The 23,705-nt window shown below is 36.2% G+C and overlaps 1 protein-coding gene across 1 annotated transcript in view; it reads right to left on the bottom strand.

Moving 5' to 3' along the window:
* The window catches only part of LOC134799150 (putative epidermal cell surface receptor), a 97,713-nt gene extending 84,563 nt beyond the window's left edge, over positions 1 to 13,150 (bottom strand). Inside the window, exon 1 of the mRNA XM_063771557.1 lies at positions 12,887 to 13,150. The gene's annotated coding sequence lies outside the window, so the exon portion shown is untranslated. The remainder of the gene's footprint in view (positions 1 to 12,886) is intronic.
* Between the last annotated feature and the right edge of the window lie 10,555 nt (positions 13,151 to 23,705).

The following is a 23,705-nucleotide window of genomic DNA, read 5'->3' as shown; positions in this document are numbered from 1 at the left end:
TAAAGCATAAAGCCACAATAACATAAAATAAATAAATATTTTACCTACGTTTTATTAAAAACTTGTTTAGCTAGTAAACATTGACAATACCTGATATTTTATTTTAGACTCCGGTATTCCGTCGATAAAAAGACTGAGGTTACTCATTACGATAGTTTCATCACAACATGTATGCTAAATGGACGTATAAAAACCAAATTTTCTATACAATTGGTTAGTAAAATGGTGGTTTCTACTCACGGTTTGTATGTTGGTTTATGGAGTTATTGTTTGTGGCCAGTGGCTATGGGAACGCATTGTATCTGTGTACCTAAGCCCTAGTGCTGCCGTTGATACCTGACAATCGATGTAAACATAACCTAGTCATTAAGAATACAATTTACGAAATTGTTTTTGCATTAAATATTTACTTGGACAAAGCATGAATTTTTTAATGAAGTTCATAGTTTTGGGCGGAAAATTATGATAAAAAGTGTCTGTCATTTCAAACCCAAACTATTATACCATTAACAACAACGTAAACTCTATGTTCAGTTTAGGGGTTAGACACCTAATTTAGGGAGTGGGAAATTTCTAATCTTCGATTAATTAAGATGTCATAAAGCGATGACGGCATCATAGAGACCCCCAACTTTATAGATTAATTTATCTTGTAAAACATGGCTAATTCTTTAACTGACCTAACATAGCCTCTCCGAAACATCGAGAGTGACTAAATGTACATACTTGTAAAACCGTAAAATTCTTATAATATCGTGGAATTGTTGTTGAATTCTCGATAAGAACAACATAAGCAACTTCGCTTTCTAATAATTGAGATTTTTCTTTGCAACCTTGTCTCCAGCTAAACTGAGACTGGATATTGAAAACGAGTTCGTCGAGTTCCTAAGCATAATAATGATGCCATTAACAGACATGAAGTATGAATAAAATTAATCATAAAGTATATTATAAGAAGGGGAGTCACTATGTGAATATGATGCGTCATATACTTATGCAAGTTTTTCCATGCATTTGAATGCATAATCCTTTGAGAAAAATTTTAGTTTAATAATATTAACCTTTATTTTATGTTCTATTAATTTAAGTATCGGAAACTGCAGGAATGTTAAATGGGGAGGGGTAATAAAATCACTACTAGTTTAGTGCATTTTTTAACTATGTGCATAAGTAGCAACTAGTGTTATTTAAATGCCTAACTACATTCCTGATTTTAGATTCATAGAAGACATCAGATAGAGATGATTTTAGATTTACTTATAAATGTTTAGCAATTCACAGAACACAGGTTACTGCGTTAGGTTAGATTTTATATAAGGAAACAGAGGGTACGAGTAAGTACTTATGCAAAACCGGCATTATATCACACTCTACGCTGAATAATGTAAACAGTGTAGGAAGGTACTTTAACTAGTTTAACGCATCCGCATTTGTATATCGATAACCGGTGATTGCGTGAGCCGTTACTCTGGCTATTTTGTTTTAATCTGTGCCAGACAGAAATACATACAATTTCTATATTTTTAAACCAAAACCAAACCTAGGTACCTAACACTTAATTAACTTTTGATCTCATAAGTTGTTTTCTCAACTGGTATTCTATTTCTCTTCTCGCCTCTCTTTAACCGACTTCAATATTTCAAAAGGAGGATCTCAATTCGGTTGTATGTTTTATTTTATGTTTGTTACCTTAGAATTGCGGCATTAATGAACCGATTTTGAAAATTATGTTCGTCACCAAATCACGTTTCACCATAACAGCTTTACTTCTCATAAGTCATTAGATATTTTACTAATCTAAAGGATAACATCGACAGTAACCAAAATCAATAATGAATCTGAGCATCATAGGCTATTTTCAAATAAATTATTCAGTCCAGCTGTCTGCGGTAGGGACGTTATCAGGGGACACCCGATAAGATCAACTCTAGCACCCTTTGTACTCCCCTCCGCTTTACAACCGCGAGTAATCGCCGTCTGTTGGGGCAGAAACAGTGTCTGGCAAGTGTTGCTATCTCTAAGAACATCTGAGAAGTGTTGGAACTACTTGGAACCGAGTACGTAGATTGCAGGTCTGTTCAACTTGTTTTTGTCACAGCGCGTCACATGCATAGCGACTTTAGTCTATTAAACGGGGAACTGTTTGAATTAAAGTCGCTCTTTTCTGTCACTGTACCTTTCACTAAAAAAACAATCTCATCTTAACTCCATCTTCACACTAAAAGCAAACGGTTCACACTAATATCACGCTATAGCAGAATACCCTTTGCGCTATTGTGTATTACGAGTAAGCCATGCTCCCATGGAGTTCTTCCAAAATCAAGTCATCAAGGTTTTTGAAGTGAAAATTTCTTTAGCGGCGCTGTGCACTTTTTGTGATGGGGAAAAAAATGTTAAACTCGCGACAGGTCACGTGACCGTAAGATTCGTAAGACGGACACGTGACCTGATCGAAAAACTGTCACAATGTCATTGAGTTTTCACTTCTGCCGGCACTCCGAGAGTGCAACCCGTTGTTTTTAAGGTCGGCAACGAATAATTGGATTTTCTGAAATGGCTCATGCTCATGCCCCCTGAATGACGATGACCCCATCAGACGTCTCGTCTCCTTGTTTTGCTTCTTGTCAAGGAAACTTAGTAAGTACCTATCGAAGGTATACCTATTTCAGTAAAATCATAAAAGCGATGTCACGAGTTCTCGGAATATAATGAAGAATTGCGCCATGTTGCAGCGGTTAAGCGAAGTGGTGGCGTCGTTGTTCAGTTTTTAATATGTAATGGGGGCTACGCGACCAAGACTACTTTCTTAAATTGTTTTTTTTTAGATTGTTTAAATTGCTCACAAGTTACAGGCCACGCCTACAGTTTCGTTTGTATACCAATCCAATGAGATATTTACTAATAAATAGGTACAAGTACTAATACGTAGGTTTAAATGTTCTAAAGCTAAGAATGTCGCATCGTGAAAATTTTGAAAAACAATGCTACAATATTTCTGCAGCTATTTGCTTCAAATCCAAATACTTCTCGCTATTGCCTAAAATTGCCTTTTCCTACTGCTAGAGTAGCCTTGCTTTAGCCTGGAAGCCTTTAGTATTAATTATTGATTAAGAATAAGCTTTTAAGAATAGACCGTAGCTTAACTCACAAATATCATCACTAAACCGGCCTTAACGACCGAATTATCAATTTCATGTAATTGTAAACTGAGACCGTATTTTACTGCTGACTTGCGGACCCCATCATACAGGCCATTAATGACATAACCAAGGCCTTGGCCGTGAGTTTTAAGCCGATGTTCTTTGCATAAGTTGATACTTGATCGTAAGGCTTCGTTTGACGTTTTCGGGTGAAGCCTCAAAACCTCCTTAGCTGGGCGTCTTGGTTTTCCAGCCAATATCCATTTCACAAGTCCGAAGTACCAAATTTCTAACATTTGTGACTTATTTTTACTCAAGCTTTTCAGATTTTGGAGAAAAAATTATGGCATTGAGTCAAGAGTTCATCTCACTACCAGGACCAATTTGACTCGAGAAAGTTTCAGAAAGTAATCTGACTGCCGTAGTGTGAAAGGCAAATAACGATTTATAATCATTACGTATAATCAATATTTCTTCATATGACAGTCATCATTTTATAGTTATTGGAATTATAACTTATTGTCAATTAATTAACTTTCCAATATAAATTTCCCGCTGTGGGAATGTTTCATGCGAAGGGGCATATATTATGATTGCAGTTTTACTGTCAAATTAACAATTCAACTAATAATTATAATTTTGGTTGCATATCTCGTTATGCCAGTTACTGAGCAAACGTGCATATTTTACGGTATATTCGGAGAAATCTACAAAACTAGAGCGTTAGCAATGCGGTCGTATATTTAATTATAAGCTTTGTTAGCTCAGATGCAAACTATCGACTGTTTGCTTTTTATTATGTACATACATAATTCATTTTAACTTACCTACTTTTATTAGTATACATATTACAAAGACGCTTATACAAAGTTAAGGCTTTAAAATCATTTTGAAATCAAATAAATAGGTACCTATAGGCACGAGTTTGACAATATCGATTTAAGAGAGCTACAGAATCAGACAGAGCTAAGTCTGCAACGATTTTGATAGCACACGCAGTGCAAGTGTTATTGAAAACGGCAAACTTCTATGAAATTATGACGTATAAGTAACACTTGCACTGCGGGTGCTATCAAAATCGTTGCACTCTTACCTCGGTCCAACTCTAACTAGTGTTGACAGTTACTAGAGTCTTTCGTAACTAAATCTGAAGAACTGGACTCGGTTTTGCGAGACTCAGCGCTTAAAAAAGTACCTACATATTTTAAGTCCCAAGCCGAATTCATTATAGAATTCATAGTCTTTTATAAGCGCAACTCAAAAGGATTCTAGCTTCCGAATTTTCATTCGAAGACTCCTTCAATAATTTCATAAGTTTCATATCTAAATAACAGCCAAGATAGGAGTTAATGTATGATTTATGATGAATAAAAAAGAAAGTCCTCCGAAAAGGACTCAAGTCTCTATATAAAGTTTCTATAAATTCGCCTCTCTTAGAACGCCCGTCATGGATTAACATTGTACTGGCCACATCACAGTCGAGTCGTCGTGAAATGGCGCTAAGTATATTGACAGACCAGACGCCATGTTGAAATTTGCATGTCGAGTCGACCCCATCCCGGAGGTTCATGCGCGCGCACTGCATGTTAATATTGTTAATCCATTGCATAAGTTGGTTACGCATATGCTTATGCGTATGCCAATGCCAAGCATTTAATGCATATTGATAAGTTAATCGTATTGTGTGCCTGGCGGCTATGAACTACATTAGTTATTTGACAGTTGACGCATCTCAAAATTATCAAATGGCATGAAGTTTGGACGGAGCACGACCACGCCACGACCGAATGAGCGAAGGTTCCAGCTCTGAACTGCTTGACCCTTATAATCTAAGAGTACTTAATGTTTATCTAGTACTCACTACTGTGTAGCTTGTAGGGTGTAGCTAGAGTTAGACCAAGAAAAGTCTGCAGCGATTTTGATAGCCCACACAGTGCAAGTGTATTTTATACGTCATAATTTCATAGAAGTTTGACGCTTAAAATAACAGTTGCACTGCGTGGGCTATCAAAATCTCTGCAGACTTTTCTTGGTCTAACTCTATATGCGTTGCTTACCCTAAAACCACCCAACTATAGTCTAGAAATACCTACTACAACTATGCATACCTACACGTAAGTAATTATTTAGCCCTTCAATTACGAAATTCAAATAATAATCTCACCTGAACTCTTACGATCACTTTGGACTATACTTGAGTCATTATACGGTATTGAAAGTGTGATCGATATTATATACAGCGAGCTTAGATATCTGTTGCTCACTGTACACGAAGTTAGAAAATCATCTCACCTAGTTGAGTAACTCGACCCTGTTAGACATTTTATTTCTCACGAGCCCGATATAGTCAACTTGTGGAGCAACGATCCCGAGAATTGAACACAAAACTTTTCCACCTTATCTTCTAAGAAGTAGAGCTTTAATTCCATTGTCTCTTGGAGATCGAAGAAGTGGGTTGATTATTGGCAGTCGGCACAAATTGAACAGTTTTTTTGCGAACGGATGCTCATGAGGTACGGCTGATTAGCGCTTAGTTTTCATTTCCAACATTTCCAAGTATATTTGAAAAGAAGCAGTGAGGGAGGGTCATTATAAACGTCATTAAGGGAAAAACGGGACCCTATTACTAAGACTCCACTGTCCGTCTGTCTGTCACCAGGCTGTATCTCATGATGAACCGTGATAGCTAGACAGTTGAAATTTTCACAGATGAGGTATTTCTGTTGCCGCTATAACAACAAATACTAAAAAGTACGGCACCCTCGGTGGGCGAGTCCGACTCACCCTTGTCCGGTTTTTTTATAGAAATTGCCATTAACGATGACATTGCCACACGGTGTCATTGCAAATGTCATGCGGTTACCTTGGTCCGACTCTGTGTTTTATGTTGAATGATTACAACATGAGTAGTGCTTATAATTTTATGACCGGTTGTAGGTACGTAAGGTAAGTAAATGACTCTTTTACAATCCACATATAAACTACTAACGAACCGCCCCGGCTTCGCACGGGTTATACAAAACCTTAACAAATTTTACACCGAAACCTTCCCCAAGAATCACACTCTATTGATAGGTGACTGATGACCATAAGAGATTGTAGAATTAAACAGGTTTGGTTGTTTTAGGCTGAGTTTTGTTTTACTATTTATACGCTATCGACACATATCCTCCCAATATTAATAAAGTGCCAAAATAATATCCACAATAAGATAAGAAAATAAACATTATCTTGTTATTTAAAGCCCAAAGTCAACATTGTTTATCACCGATATGAATCATCATATATATAAAATCGAAAAACCAGAACGGGATAAAAAACGAGCGAAGAAGCGAGATGGCGCCTTACAAATTTCTAAAAAAGTTTTTGACACGTATCTCGGATACGACGCACGTATGATAAGAAAAAACTGTTAAAATCTATTATCTAAATATAAGAATAGACTAGAGCATAAAAACTATCGCTTTCGATGCGTATTTAATTTACAATAAGCAAAAGAAAACTTCATAACAATCTTCATTTTACGATGATCGACCATTTTCGGCAACTCACGGTTAGTTTCGTTTCGGTGGTGGTACAGACAAAATTATTTGATGTGGTGCTACAGACATACCCAATGTTTATGTTTGTCATGTTGGTATACAGTTATTGCGGCGTTTTATTACACGAAGTAAAATAAAAAGTGCTGTCAACCTCAACCTTAGTCTATAACCATACGAGTGACTTAAATGCCATAAATGGCTTATCAATCAAATTAGTATTATCGTATGATTATCGTGTTAATAATTTGTATTTTATTGTTTTAAATTTCTTTTTGAGTTATATTATTCAGATTGACTTTCACGGCTTCGGCAAACATTGCCATTCGTCCGGGGAACGGGCTGCCGAGATGGGCCAAAAATATCAGTTCAAGGGATGGTGCCCGTAATAATGTGTGTGTGTGATAATTATACTTTAAAGACTTTACAGATATAACCAATTCGGGAACTGTTTTCTCGCGTAATACGATACGACTCGACCAGGTAGGATTTTTTCTTCTTGCTGAATAGTTCCCATCAGATATATCGGAACGGCCGAGGTATTCACAAATATCTGAACAATATCAATTATAATGTAGTTAAAGTGCATGCTCAGATATTTTGGAGCTCAAGGGTTGCTCAAGATCTGCTCAACCTCGGCCATGGCGACTGGCGAGAGCTATCGCAAGACCGGGAAACATGGCGTGATCTGGTGTCGGAAGCCAGGACTCATTTTCGGTCGTTGCGTCACCGTAGCCGTCGTAAGTAATATCAATATCCAGACAGGGAAATGGGGACTATTTACGTTTGTATGAAAATGCGATTTATGGGCGGTGGTCGTACATATTCGTCTTAAGGCGGAAATTAATCTAATGAACGTTTTTGCAATTGGGCTTATAAAAATAAATAATAATTTTGGGTTAGCATTTGAATCACGCATTATAGGGAGGGGCGGGGGGAAGGGTGGCATTTTATAGGGGTTGGTCACCCCTTTCAAACGACACCCGATTTGTGTCTAGGAGACGCGTAGTTTTTTTTAGTGTTTGAAATTACGTGTGACGGAAGTGACGGAACGAAATACAGTGCCAGAGTCACCGTTAGGTACGACGACGAGCGAAGCGAGGAGGAGTGTTAGGTATCTTGCGTTCACAACACACCCGACTCGCTGTCAAAAAAGAAATACAGTGGTCAAAAACATGTATACGGACAAAGTGCTCAAAACATGTATACGGGCAAAGTGCTCAAAAAAATGTAAAAATACGAAATTTTCTAAGTCCAAATTGGTTACCCTTTCGTACGCTTTGGTTGTTTTATTGAACATAACCTCAAAAAATAAAAAAAATATTTTCGTGGTAACTATTGATTTCCTAACTTTGGGGATGGGTTCGGGGAGGTTCCTACTACCTCCCCCCTCCCTATAATGCGTAATTCAAATGCAACCCCATAATTTTATGTTGAAACAAGTTTTAAATAAATACCTACGTAGATGAAAAAATACAATCTTACCTTTTATCAAATCACATCATTTTTTGAGAAATTTGCGAATTAAGTTATCCAAATATCGGTTACAAATAAGAAGTCCCTATCACAGTTATAAACCCTAGCAGGGTTCAATACATAATAATATCGTTATTTAACTAAACATAAGACAAACTCTTTATTTCATTTATGCGAGCGGAGCTGCGGGCCCGTCTAGTAACAAATATAAACACAAAATAATTATCCAGAAACAAAACAAATAATGTTCTATCTATAGGTACTTATTAGGTAAACTAGTGATACATATAAACGGTGACATGGGAAGATAAACGATATGTAGGGTTCACATAATCACCCAAATACAAAATCCTAGAAAAAGTATGCTTAGTACGGCGAAAAATTTATTCGAGAGATAGGTGGGGTCAAATTATATTTCGCCAAATATACCGACTGTACAAACAGCAACACTCCTAACTGTACATCGATGGACCTTATGTCTTTTGTAATAAGGTCCACCGATATACAGTTAGCAGTGTGGGCGATGGTACGACCAAAAGAATCCAGTGTAACTAATGAGCAAATGACAATCTTTATTGGCACTCATTACATTGTCTCGCACCTAACTATTGACGAAAAAGAAAAGTGCTAGTGGCAACTAAAAGTGTCGGAATAACTTAACGAATGAGTAACGGAACTGATTTGTCGCAAAAGGCAAAATCATCACGAGCCTTTTACTTTTGCGGCACGGTTGCTTTAGAAAACGGAGCAATATTATGGATAGCTCACTTATTATTATATACTTACATTTGACTTCTTTTTAGTATACCCATGGTCATTTTGCTTAAATGTTAATAGAGTAAGAATGTCAAAACTCGAAATATTGTTACATATCTATTTGTATTAGTTAATGACAAATGAGACCTAAAAGAGTATCAAGACTGGAAACTAACAGGAACCGAAAGGACCATTCAAAACTTAAATTTGTATATAATCTATATTGATCACTAGATTACTAGATAAGATAAATATGTCGAGTACCGAGGGTCTTAAAGGCGGTGGGCGCGTGGGGTAGTATCTCGATGTATTACTTCACAGCTAAACCAGTATGCTACCATGCTACCAGTGCATGAAATAAACCTTAGGACTCGTTAACCATACTAGTGCCTACTATATTTCAGAACTAAATGATGAAAAGAACTAATTGCTATTAGAATGTTGACTGGTTAAATTGAGAATGAAAAGATCACATGAAACCGTTCAAATCTTTATTCAAGTCAAGCTAGGCCGGCTCCAACCCTACGCCTCTAACATGAGAAGATTTAGCCCTATATGGGACCGGCAACAAACTCAGAGGGACAAATATTTTCAAAACAAGTTAAAACAACACATAACACATCATTTCTTTATTTCACAAAAGTAAGCTTCTAATGAAACATAAGAAATCAAAATAACACTTGAAATAAAACACTTAGCCAAATGGTTAAAGAAAGCGGGATTCTATAAGCTATCAGAATAATCCTTCAGGTATTAACCTTCAGGAACGTAGCGAGTTAGGCACGAGGTTGGCTAACGAGTACGTCCGATCTCTAGCGCGGGCCGATCAAGAAGAACTACCAGCGGCGGAGCCTCTCCGCTCCCGCCTCAGTCAAGTTGGCAAACCTGCTCGACCAGTCTACCAACATACCGACAAAAACGCCAACTCGTGCCTACGCTCACTCGAGAGAAACCTCTCGACGTTCCAAAGCCTTCTACCTGTCATCTCAGTTCAACAACACGCCAATAGGTGGCGTTACTCTCTACGCAACTTTATTTCAACAATGCGCCAATAGACGGCGTTACTCTCTACGCAACTTTATTTATTTCGTTACAACCAAATAATACGTAGCTCAACATTGCTAATCGATTTTATACAGGCGTCTAAAATAATGAACTATAACGCTGCAATACGTCTTTCTGGTGTCAGGGTCCGACAAATATATATAGAGAAGACTAGCGACCCGCCTAGGCTTCGCGCGGGTTAACAAATTATATACCTATAAACCTTCTTCAAGAATCACTCTATTGATAGGTGAAAAGCATGAAAATCCGTTCAGTAGTTTTTTGAGTTTTCGCGAACAAACAGACAGACGCGGCGGGGGACTTTGTTTTATAAATAAGGTGTAGTGATAATATTAAAAAAAAAATCAAAATTCAATAACATCTTCAAAATTCATCATAATATTATAAATTCAATAATATTCTATATAATATCTTACAAATTCCTATTAGGCTGGATACAAATATTTCATTGATGAGACAAGACTCTGTGTGAAAACAATGGGACAGGGGGCGTTTGAGGTGTAAATATTGTGGTGTGATGCAACATTGCTCGGAGAAAACTCGCATGAGTCAGCTTAAGGAATTAGTCAGGCGTTTCACTGATATTTTAAACTTGACGACCAAATTAGATTTAGGTCATTTACCTAAATCTAAAAAAAATATAGACTGTCAAATATCAAGCAGGAAATATTTTAAATTCGCAACGTTACTTTGCTAATTCCTTAACGCAAATTAAAATACCAAATATCAAGTGAGATTTTAGCACTCTGTTAGTATAGTTAGGTATATATCAGTGGCGGCGCGTCCATAAAAGCCGATTCCCACCGGCTTGCCTGTTTTTGGACGTTTGAGCAGAGTTGTAAAGGAAATATGTAAGCCAAATTAGGCCCGGCTTGCCTATGGATATGTTTGACGCGCCGCCACTGGTATATATTGAAGTATTAACAAGTATGTACTTTTCTTTTTAAATATTGTAAATTCTTTGAAGCTCGATAAAATATTATCTTACCACACCTACTTTCATTGCACGCCTCAATAAAAGAAAACAAGTAGGTAATTAGGTAGGTATTGATCATTAAATTTAAAATCAAAAGTAAACAGCAGACGGTCTTATTTCTAAAAATATATGCAACAAAGTAAATATATCCAACTAAGTAAAGTTTTTGTCTTATTTGAAAAGTATGGAGGAGGACATGCGTGGAAAATGCCACGGATTACAAAGCTTCGAGATCGTCTCATGATCGGCAAAAAAGAACCAGCGCCTAGTCTAACACTAACACGCACTGGACTGCTTTTTTCTAAGAAACATCTTGATACCAGCCCAGATAGACTTTCTTTTAGTTAAGGAGGCAAGTAAGTATTATTGGATTTATTGAAAACAAATATATAGCTGTAGATGTAGGTAGTTGAGACGAAATTAAATCAATACCGAGAAAATAACGTACTTTGTAAACTTTAAGAGTCCGGCGCGTGGTTAATCGTGTTAAGGCCAGGTACTGCATTCAATTAACAATGAGACTAGCGTGATTATTCATGAATTATAAACGGAGGGTCAGCCTGCCATTGTAGCCTCTACTGGTGAACAGTTGTCGGTTCTGATCTGCCGGTATATATCTACCGGTATAAGGATATTGTTTGGCACATTAAAAAGTAGGATTTCGTTACTCTATAATACTCGTATGTCGTATCTTTTGCATGGTCCGCTTGGACCATAATTATTATGTTTTAAATGCAACATCCCAAATGTGTGCTGTTTGAGTACGCTGAAGCTGACGCCAGATTATAAATTGAGAAAGGCAGTGTTGGTGTCTCTTTAAAATACCAAGCCTCAAGTAATAACCGTAGTTGTTAAATGGCCTTAGCCTTTTAGAATCCTCAATATCTTCATATGGATTTATGTGGGTTTGAATTGAACGTGGCGTGGTTAATATCTTTCGAAGCAAGTTGATTAATGTTTCTTAGTCTTACCTTTTCTTTTTAAATATTGTAAACTCTTTAAAGCTCAATAAAATCTTATCTTATCTTACCGCACCTACTTTCATTGCACGCCTCAATAAAAGGAAACAAGTAGGTAATTAGGTAGGTATTGATCATTAAATTTAAAATCAGAAGTGAACAACAGGCGGTCTTATTTCTAAAAATATATGTCTTTGAGACAACCTTCAGCGCTACTTGCTACTAATTCATTACAAAAATATATTATGTACATCTTCATTAATTTTTATGTAGCTGGTTTGTTTATATACCTATTAACTAGGCCATTGCACCTACTTACAGTCAAGAGTGAGAAGGGGCAATAATATTTACATAATTATATACCTATATCGTAATAAATATTTACAGATCTCTCTCTTTTAGTGCCTCCAACTAGTGAAGGTTGGCTATCACAGAAGATAATAACTTTGTATAAAAATATAAAAACATAAACACTCTGATAACATTATTTCAATAGCTTAATTTACGAGTAAACAAGTAAAATTAAATAAGCAGTCAGTAACTAGGTATCTCGTAACTCAATATCTTCAGGGTATCTTCCGAAGTTCTAAGGTAGAATACCTACATTACTACAAATATTATAAGAGCTACACATGCATTGGAAAACGATCAAAACGTGAATTCAAATACGCCAAAATAATACAGCATACCTACCTATTAGTGACGTTTGTTTGTATAATATCTTGCTTGTGGTATGCACTTGTAATATTGGGGCAAAGCGAAGCGTTGAACTCTATTATACCGCGGCTCGCATCGCCCGAAGTTTTTTACCAAAACCTTTCAAACTAACGGCTCCCTAACTCGCAAGTCTCGCAACAGAACTCAAACACGGTCCATCCACAAACCTTTAACACGAGTCAATTAAACTTAGCTTCACGGGAGGAATCAGGTTAGATGCCGGTGGCGTCCCTAAAAACAAAACAAAATGGAACGTACCCGAGCAAAAACACACTTTAAAAATCCTGGTTCACTCACAAACAAAACACTGCACTACCGGGAATAGGGGGGGAAGTTCGGGAAAGGTTGGCCGCGGCGGTATGCGTGGTGCGAGGACGGCGCGGGCCGCGAGACTGGCGCGACCGGTCTCGGGCAGAGATTTCTCCCCGTAAACATCGAAAGCGAGCCTTTCCTCGACTCGTGGCGAAACGCAGGTGTGAGCGGTACTATGAGTACTCGACTGGAAGGTGAGAAAGAGGTTAAAGCAAGATGAGAGGACGGACGAAAGGAGAGTCTGTGTAGACTACAGTAAAGAACTAAAGCGTGCTGTAGAGATCCTAATTCAGCAAGTAGGTATGTTTGGCTTTTGTTACCACATTCTTTGAGTGCATGTATGTACCTATTTGTTGGCGCTGCGGTTATCATATATATTATGTAGTCTATCTATACTAAAGCTATTTAGCTACCCCCTTACTATTATGGTTGAGGTCAATGCAAGATATCGGCACCTTTGCTTCTTTGGAACCCCTTGTTTGTCATCAATGTCATCATCCATTTGGGAGTTATTGAACTTGTTTTAAATGACGTATGTTTCTAATGGCTCTCCGTTTCCCTGAATAGGATCGTAGATCGCAGAGAAAAATATGAGTAATCGGTACAACATAATCTTATAGCAAACTTTTTAATATTTAACATATACAATATCCTCTGGGTTGGAAGGTCAGATGGCAGTCGCTTTCGTAAAAACTAGTGCCTACGTCAAATCATGGGATTAGTTGTCAAGCGGACCCCAGGCTCCCATGAGCCGTGGCAAAAATGCCGGGATAACGCGAGGAAGAAGAAGGAGGATACAATATCCACGAATTTATAGTCTCTCCCTTTAATTTAAACATCACTCTGTCATTCCCTAAAAAAACCAACTAACTGTCTATAAATACAACTTAACTATCTCCAAGAAGCAACAAAATAACACAGGAACGGAGCAGATTGAATAGCGTTAAACACCGTAAACAGAACTAAACCATAGACTCTACTTAATTGTTTTATAGTTCCTCTCAGCTTCCATTGTATTTCAAGTGTTGTTATTTCTCAGAATTCACCGAACTTAGCAGTAATTAGAAGATTTTGTGATATTTTAATTGTGTTATAGCTCGGATTTGTAAAAAATACAATTGTGTTAGGACTAATTTTCGAGAACTACAGTATTTCATAGACATAGACCATTTTAAGATTCTTAGCTACCTACTTCTATTTCCATAGCAAAGCATCAAATATTGAGTTAAAGCACAGATTAAATAATAAGTTCTATGCACAGAATTCGCACTGTGACGTCACGACTAATTTTGTTCCTTCCTACGTATGACACTCTTTTTATTTAATGACACAAACGGGTCTACCGCGATATAATTTCATTGTTTTTACCTTTAATTCCGACGTTAAACGTTACGTTACGTTACGTTGTCGTTTGTGTAATTAAATATGTGTACAAAACGCGAGAGTTTAAAGTGTTATATTACACTCTTTTTCTTACTTTCTTACTGTGACATACCTACCACTGGTTAGGTAAGTTAACTTTGCCATCGACATCTGTGCGAGAACCGTTGGTAATATTGTTTGGGGCTTTCGTTTGACTCACATAGCGTTCGATGACGCTGGGCAGGATGTTCGCAATCGGTCAAGGTGGACTTTTAAAGGACTGACGCAAAAAAAACTGTACGCGTGACATAGAATGCACATCCCGGAATTCCTATTGATCGTTGGGAAACATTGATTTATTCTATTGCAATGCCGGATGGTATACGGCTCGAAGGACCACCTTTTTGAATAAAATATAAATGTTACACAAATACCTAGTCACCCGCTGCACTGGTCTAATGTAAAGACCCCTATAATGGACGTGGTAATGGGACATAAAACGATAAATCCTCTAAAATAAGTATCTAAAAGTAGTTTATAAACACTGGTGAATATTTTACTATAAATTAGAGTCATCATAGAGCTGTTTAAGTTCGACTTTTTATTAAAGTCGGTTATCTTTTAAGAAATTGGCGTCAACCCAAAAGTTGTCGTGTTACTGAAAAAAAAAACCCAGTAAGAATTCTTAACAACTTCGCTAAGAGGGGTGAGTTCATATATTAAATTGTAATTAATTATTACTTGGTGTAAACTAGAATGTCTTTTGTTAATTGCATTTACCATGAGATAAGGTATATAACACACTATGTTGTGACTCCAGAGATGTAAAATAAAATATGGTATTTTGCCCAATCCCATTATAGGAGCTGTAAAACTGCATACCTCCTATGATGGGACAATTTACATAATTATGCTTTCCATGTCGTAATTTGATGTTTAAACAATACAGAAGTAAAATATAGTTACGAAATATGTCAGGAGGTATGCTCGGACTTCGGATAAATTGATATCGTTTTTACAAACTTTTATATTACTTGCCCTGTTAGTTTGTATGTTAGTTAGTGTGGGTCAAATCTTGGAAGCTGAATTTGAGCCACTTTCAGATTTCTTCCGATTGACTTGAAATTTTGCATACTTTTGCTAATCGGATGATAACGCAATATTACGATAACATGGATCTGATCTGATGATGGAGACAGGAGGTGGCCATGGGAACTCTGTGATAAACGCAAACTAATTGTGTTTGGGTTCGTTAGAATTGTCTCGAGGAGTATTAGTTGGTTGTGGAAAGAAAAATACATTCAACGATAAAAACTTATACCAAAAATTTATTTTTTTGCCATTACTTATTCCATATTTCAATATTTTATACTGATAGAGCAATGCCCATTATAGGGGGCCCATTATAGGTAGGGGGCCCATTACTGGATCCACGTCCATTACCAGGGCGCCATTACTGGACATTTGGTGTCCATGACTGGAGAAAAAAAACATAGTTTTAATTTGTTAAATATGTGGAAGCTAATTGCAGTATATTTGATACAACACACCTGAAACATGAAAGAGGGATAGGACATTCATCTTTTAACACGCTAAGCGGTAGAACTCTTACATGTGTCAGGGAAATATCACAAATACTCAAAATTTCGTCTTAAGTGTCCCATGACTGGTGCTGTTAAGTTACTTGAGGACTTGCCAAAAAGTGTCCAATCATCGTAAAATAATTGAATTCTACTTAATACACAGGAAATACCGCAAGCAAGCTACAGGCACGCTAGATGCAGCGGCAAACTAGCGTGTCTCAGTAGACACTGTAGGGCTACCGCCAATACCGAAAATCGTCAATTGCGGGCATTTTTCTCTGTCACTCTAATTACGCCTTCATTGGAGTAAAAGAGTAAGATCCCCGCAATTTGCGAATTTCGGTTTTCGCGGTAGCCCCTCTGTTGTCTAGCGCGTTTTGACGCGACTGACTGGCGCACCTCTACAGGTCGCGCTTGATATATGAATATGAAGTCACACGAGTCCCACGACTTTTAAATTAGTGTTTCGTTCTTGATTTTGGCCAATACAATTAACAGAGCGTGCTTACGAAATACAAAGTAATTGTTAGGTTTAACGCAAAACACGATATTAACTGTTCCAATATAATTTGTCTGCTATTATTGTTCTAATTGTTGCTGTTATGAGTATTATTATTGTTGTTAGTCTAAGTTTCGTGACGCATTTGTTATTACTGCAATGTCATGTAAACATTTTTATCAATAAATAAATTAAACCATCGTTAGAACTATCTTGAAGGTCCAACCAAACGGATTATCGACTCTATCTCTATTTACAATGGATTACAAGTCAAATAACAAAATATCCAAGAAGTGCCTAGTAATAATTAATATCCCGTTCGAAGGACCACCTAAAAAAATGCACTTTATGATAAGCTAAAATAAAATACCTAGCCTTACGGCAATTGGATGCCTAGCATGCGAGGTAGACTTAAAAATAAAAAGTATGTTTTTATTAAAATATGGTTTTTCGTTTAGGATGTTTAGCTTTGTGATAGTAGATAGGTACCTAAGAAGACAGAGTATATTTTTTACAAACTTTTATTTAGTTTCACCTGACCGTTGTCTGTGTGTGTGTAATCAAATCTTGCAAGTTAAATTTGATCCACTTCCCGGTTTCCGATTGAGCTGAAATTTTGCATATATATGTAAGTCGGGTGACAATGCAATATTATGATGTCATCGAGCTGATCTGATGATGGAAACCGGAGGTGGCCATATGAACTCTGTGATAAAACAACGAAACCTAATTGTGTTTGGGTTTCTTAGAATTGTCTCGATGAGTATTAGTTGCCTGTGGAAAAAAAAAGTACAGTCGGCGATAAAAGCTGGTACCAAAAATGAAATTTTTGCCAAAAACTTATTTAGTTTCACCTGACCGTTGTCTGTCTGTAATCAAATCTTGCAAGTTAAATTTGATCCATTTCCCGGTTTCCAATTGAGCTGAAATTTTGCATACATACGTAAGTCGGGTGACAATGCAATATTATGGTGACATCGAGCTGATCTGATGATGGAGACCGGAGGTGGCCTTAGGAACTCTGTGATAAAATAACGAAACCTAATTGTGTTTGGGGTTTTTAGAATTGTTTCGATGAGTAATAGTTGCCTGTTGAAAGAAAAGTACAGTCGGCGATAAAAGCTTGTACCAAAAATGAAATTTTTGCCAAAAACTTATTATACCTTGTTTTTAGGGTTCCGTACCCAAAGGGTAAAAACGGGAGCCTATTAGTCCGTCTGTCTGTCACACCAGGCTGTAACTCATGAACCGTGATGAGATGATGTATTTCTGTTGCTGCTATAACAACAAATACTGAACAAATACATGACGACCGGTCTGGCCTAGTGGGTAGCTGGGTAGTGACCCTGCCTATGAAGTCGATGGTCCCGGGTTCGAATCCTGGTAAGGGCATTTATTTGTATGATGATACAGATATTTGTTCCTGAGTCATGGTTGTTTTCTATGTATTTAAGTATTTATATATTATATATATCGTTGTCTGAGTACCCACATCCCAAGCCTTCTTGAGCTTACCGTGGGGCTTAGTCAATTTGTGTAAGAAATGTCCTATATTTTTTTTTATTATACTAAAAACAAAATAACATAAATATTTAAGTGGAGCTCACATACAACAAACGTGATTTTCTTGCCGTTTTTCGCGTTTTTTGCCTTCGTGCACGAGTCGGATTCGCCCTTGGCCGACCTTTTTATTTTATTTTCCGTGAACAGTGAGGAAATACTGGCATAAATACATCCGCGAAATTAAAAGAAGTACATATGTCAATGCTGAATCATTATCATACACTTATCATATTCATTATTTTAAGTCATTTGTAAAAGCTCCCTTTAGCGAGAATAACTAGCTTTCTATTTGCTGCTTTAAATCTGTGTTCTGTCTTTTTTTTTATTGAGGTATTGTACTCTATTGTATTTGACGAGTAAATTCTAACGAAAAATATTGCAAGTAAATTTGACGAAATGAGATTCGGATCAATTTCTATACTTAGAATGGTCACAAACCATATCAAATTCTCAGGACTCCTTTTAAAAGAATATTGTTAGCTTTCAAAAGATCAATTCTCGAAACACTACACGTATACGGTAAACCACAGCATAAGCACATGCCATGTTTCAACAATTGTTTAGTAACCGATAACCGATGCAAATACGTAAGCATTTGGAAACAATCATGTGACATTTTTGAGATGAATCCAAATTGTTGCTTGTAAACATTCATGATTGTAATCTGTTAAGGAATTTTAACTCGATCCATCCATTTAACCAACACCAATTCAGTACATATTTACCTTTTTGAAAATTTTGAACGTCATTATGGAGCGCCAGTAGTTAACAACATTCACCTGTAGCAGAGATATATGTAACTCCGTATAAGATGAATAAAGTCTAAGAAAAAAACGAGCCTCTGAAATCAAGAAAAAGTCATTCTCGAATAGATGGCGCCATTACTTTTGGCCTATTCTCGGCTAGATGGCGTTGACGACACCGTTTGATATTTAACAATTTTAACACATATCAGTGAAAGAACATGGGTCAATATGGAACAATAAATATTAAAAATCATTTATCTGTATACATATTTTGATTAATCTATACATATTCAATTTTATTTTAAGTTTTAATCGTGTGTCGATAGATGGCAGTAAATGTACCGTGACTACAAAATTTACTATGGCAATAGCCCTCTATTGCCTGTAGTGTAGTAAATAAAGGTAGTGGACCCCGCAGTAATTCCTCAGCCAGAAAAACCTCACAGTATGATAAAGTATCAATAAATAAAAAGTATTGTATAAATTTCCAAAGAATAATAATAATAGGATAGAAGTAAATACCTAAAGTCTTAAATCGTTAACCCATTAACGGCTAGCGGTGCCATACGGCATCGCTTTTCCTGTGCTTAGTATTTCGCTCTCTAAGGATACAATAAGCAGAAAATTAAGGAGTTTTGTGATTAATTAGATACTCAAGGATATCAGTTATCAATTTAATTACATATTTTAAGCAACTTGAATTGTTCCTACTGGTTTCAGGTACCCAAAAATTGAGTATTGAAAAAAATACAAATTTTTGGTGTTCATTCTAAGTAAACTGGTCAGAAATAGTTGTTTTTCTAGTAAAATATTTATGTTATGTATTTTATCAGGACGTGGTATGTATAATTGATGCAATGATATACATAGAATATTAAACTTTGATTTCAGATTTTGTATATGGCATGAGAAAATTCTCCGATGCCGGACGGCACCATTAGCCGCTTATGTAGTCTTATCACATGATATGTGTTACATGTTCTATGTTTTATTTTCCCCTATTTGTTAGCGTTTTCATCATGATTTTAGAATATTATCGGGCTATTTAAATATCTCGAATACAATTACTGTCAAAAAAGTAAGGATTTTAAGTTTTAGTGGCTATGTTGAACCTCTTGCCCATACAGTCTATCAAGGTCCAACCCACTTAGTTGGTTGTTACTTCATTAGTAACATCACTGACTGTTATTAAGATATCTGGTGTGGTAGGGTGATGCTGTTTACATCTATGACATCGCGATACCGGTTTCCATTCTGTAGAGAACTTCAGATAGAACCATAAACCGGGTCTTCCTATACGACGAGTCACTGATTTTCTAGTCAATATAGTAGAATTGGGAACATCATGCTACGTTGTGATGACAGTTTTTATCACTTGCTGGTTACACAGCTGGTTACATTACACAGACGTATGCAGACTTCTTAATAAACGGTCTGTCCTCAAGGGTTGCGACAATCTCAGACCGGTATTCGAGTTGCTGATGATATTCGCTATGATGGGGTTGGTCATTATTTGGTAACATGTGCTGAGGATGTACGTAGAATGTGCTTTGGAACAGTGTAAAAGACAATCCAGATTGCAATGTTGCAGGACTTTTGCCAAATGTGATTATAACTTTCATGTTCAATAAATGCTGACAAATAACAAAATGTTTTTAATGACACGGTAGAGGGCTAGCGATGCCATGCGGCATCAGAATTTTTTTTCTAAACTACAAGTCGGATTTAAATTTAAATTTCATATTTCTGTTTCTGAGGCCTAATATAGTAATATATCTGAAAATCATCAAAATCGGCGACATAAAAAAAATTCAGCCGCTAATGGGTTAGGTAATATCTTTTTACGGAAAAATGCTCCGTTTAAACTTTCTTCTCCGGACATATTCATGTAACGTATTGCAACAATATATGAAACATCAAAAAAAAATATCCCCGCAGAAATACCAATATTAACAAAATACCTATAATTTTTTGGCGTGTCTTGGACATGAAAATTGCTCAGTCTAATTTTTTCACTGGAATGCCATTTTATTGCCGATTTATACCGTAAACCGGGGTTACTTTGATTTGCGGGTCGACTTTGATACCAACTTCCCTCCGCTACTAAAGTGCTTGTTTTCACGAGTTGAAAAATACATTCGCAGTTATTTTTTCTTTATTGGCAACACTGATAGTTGCTACACCGCGCAATAACCGGATGCTAGTGTAATATTATTATTTCGCCTAGAAAAAAAAATATTAATGGCGGGTGCGCTTTTCTTCCTGGTTTTATTGGTTGAAAAACTTTGACTGTATTTGTGTCAATAATTAATACATGTAAGTTTATAGTGTCTTAGGTTAATCAGTGTTATACGTGAGTTTATAAAAAAATACCTGAATTCGACAACCTACACATGCGCACGTAGGCGGGGAATCCATGGGTCGGGGTATCTTTGATCACTTATACGTGGTGAAATTGATTAAAATATTAAAGTAACACCATGCATTATTTTGGCAGGTTAAAAAATTTTAATGTATTTTTTTCAATAGCTATATGATAAATTGGTAACGTTTGAGTCAGTGGACTGTAGAGGATGTAGAATTATAAGTTTGTATGTAGGAGTTGATCTCCGGAACTGCTCATCTGATTTCAAACATTCTTTTACCCGGTTTTATTGTATGGAATTAACTTTCTGGGTGGAAATTGGCTATATTTTATCCTGCAGCTTTGCTTTAGGTTTTTTATTATACGTGCGTGAGACCACCAGCCCACCAGGGTATTCATTCCACAATAAATAAATATGCATTGTTTTTTTTTAGAAACAATGCCAGAAATTACAAAAAAATACCGGGTAACGAGACTACAAAAAGTACCAAGAAGAACAACTCAATGATGCACTCGTAAACATAGTGGCGGGCACAAAATCTATTCGTGCCTCATCGAAAGCATACAATATTTTTTATAGAACTTTATAAAATAAGTATAAAGGCAACATATCAAAACCCGGGTGCACAGACCAAATTTACTGAAACGGAAAAGCTTGCAATTAAAAAATGCGATGATAAGTTAAATTCCTACGTTATTTATAGTAAATAATCTAATAAGCGCTTAAAGTTATTAATTTGTATCATTTGGTATGTTATCAAAGTAACCCCCACACCTTAAAAATATATATACTTAACTTATAAAGTACTGAACCGATTTTTATTTTTTTATTTTTTACGGGCTTTTTAGCGGGTCTACTTTAGATTGTCAGCAAAAAAGTTAGTGGTTGCAAAGTAACCCCATTCTCAATATAACTTTGATCGCGTTGTTTTTATTTATTTCTGAAAAAATATAAGCCCTGATTTTTCTTTATTTGGCAGGCTGAAAGAAGAGAAAAAACCGATTATTATATTTTTATTTCATATTTTTACGTGTATTAGGATCGTCAAAAAATGGTGCCAAACTCTAAAATTGATCAAAGTAACCCCGGTTTACGTTACCTATAAATTGAAAATCTAAATAAGTTACCATGTAACTATACTTTTTTCAGAAATTGCCTTTTTACTCGCTGTGGAAAATTTCTCTATCCATTTTATTTATTGAATTAAGTTCACAGTTTTCTTTCCATTCAACCACAAAACAAAGAAGTGCGGCGCGCTCATTCTTTCTTCCGTGCATTCAACTATAAAAACATCCAAAAAAAGAACGAGCGTATTAAAAACTAAACATATCGGGAGCAGTGTATAGGGAGCGGGGTGTACAAGGGATGATATTTCTTTTGGATATTTTGGATTTAAGTATATACGTGACTATTTAATATATATTTAAAAAGAAATCAGGCTGAGAAATTTTCCACTCTCAGTTTTTAATAGTTCTAAAATACATAAACTTGGGTATGCATTTTTTATTGATTTTCTTACCCACTACGCCAAATTTTATTCTAGATCATATAAGAAGGACAAAATGGCAGAGCAATTTTCCGATGAAAATGAGCGTCAAAAAACGAATTACAGTAGAGTCCGGTTAGTACGACTTCGCATATAACAACCAACCGCTTATAGCGACGTAAGTATAGGCACTTGTTTGGTTTTAGTATAAGCTACTATGAAAGTACAACCGCTTATTACGACTCCGCTTATAACGACCGATTGCTTTTAACGACGGAAATTGACTCAAATTCCGTCCGTCAAGTCCGGTTACAACGACGAGCGACTTAGTTTTTACAAATAAATTGTTGGTAAAAGAAGCTTACTCTGTCCCGCGCACCCAACTCCCCTCCCCCTTTTGCCTATACGCAGCAAGATGAAATATAGTCATGGGACTTTTCGTAATCTTGCAAACTAAATAAAACCCCATTCCCATTATTCAATTGAGCTTTAACTTCACATTCATAATTATGTAAGTTGGGTGACAATACAATATTATGGTAGGTACCTTCGAGCTGATCTGATGATGGACACAGGAAGTGTGTGATAAAACAACGGCATCTTGATTAGATCCCCAAGAAATATGTCTTTTTATTTTACGATATTCGAGTAATTTGCGGATGGCGAGTGAGTTACACGTACCTTGAAAAGTGGCTTCTTCTAAATACACAAGTCTCTCCATTTAAGACAAAGTGTTGTAATACTAACGTAAGTCAATATTTTAAAAGAAATGTTTTTTTCTTCTTTGATTGTCGCATAAGTATTAATAAATACAAAATGATGTAATTATTATTTTGATTAAAATAATATACATATTAAAATTGGCAGTTCGTTTAGTACGACGTAATATCAGCAGTCCCTTGGGCGTCGTTATAACCGGACTCTACTGTATCATAAAAAAAATATTCTCATGTTTGACAAAAGTTTTAGATTTTTTTCTAGTATCACATACTGATACAAATAACTTATTTGGGAAAATAATTTTGGACAGAGGAATTACTCGGTTCAATATATAAACAGATTTGTATTTTTACGAATAAATACCTAACTTAGGAGTGTTTTTTTTTGGATATTTATATGTTAGTTTCGGCTCATACTCGGCAATGCATAAGCAAAATTTC

Source organism: Cydia splendana, chromosome 18 (assembly GCF_910591565.1).
Source record: "Cydia splendana chromosome 18, ilCydSple1.2, whole genome shotgun sequence".
NCBI lineage: Eukaryota > Metazoa > Arthropoda > Insecta > Lepidoptera > Tortricidae > Cydia > Cydia splendana.
This window is presented reverse-complemented; position numbering and strand designations above follow the sequence as displayed.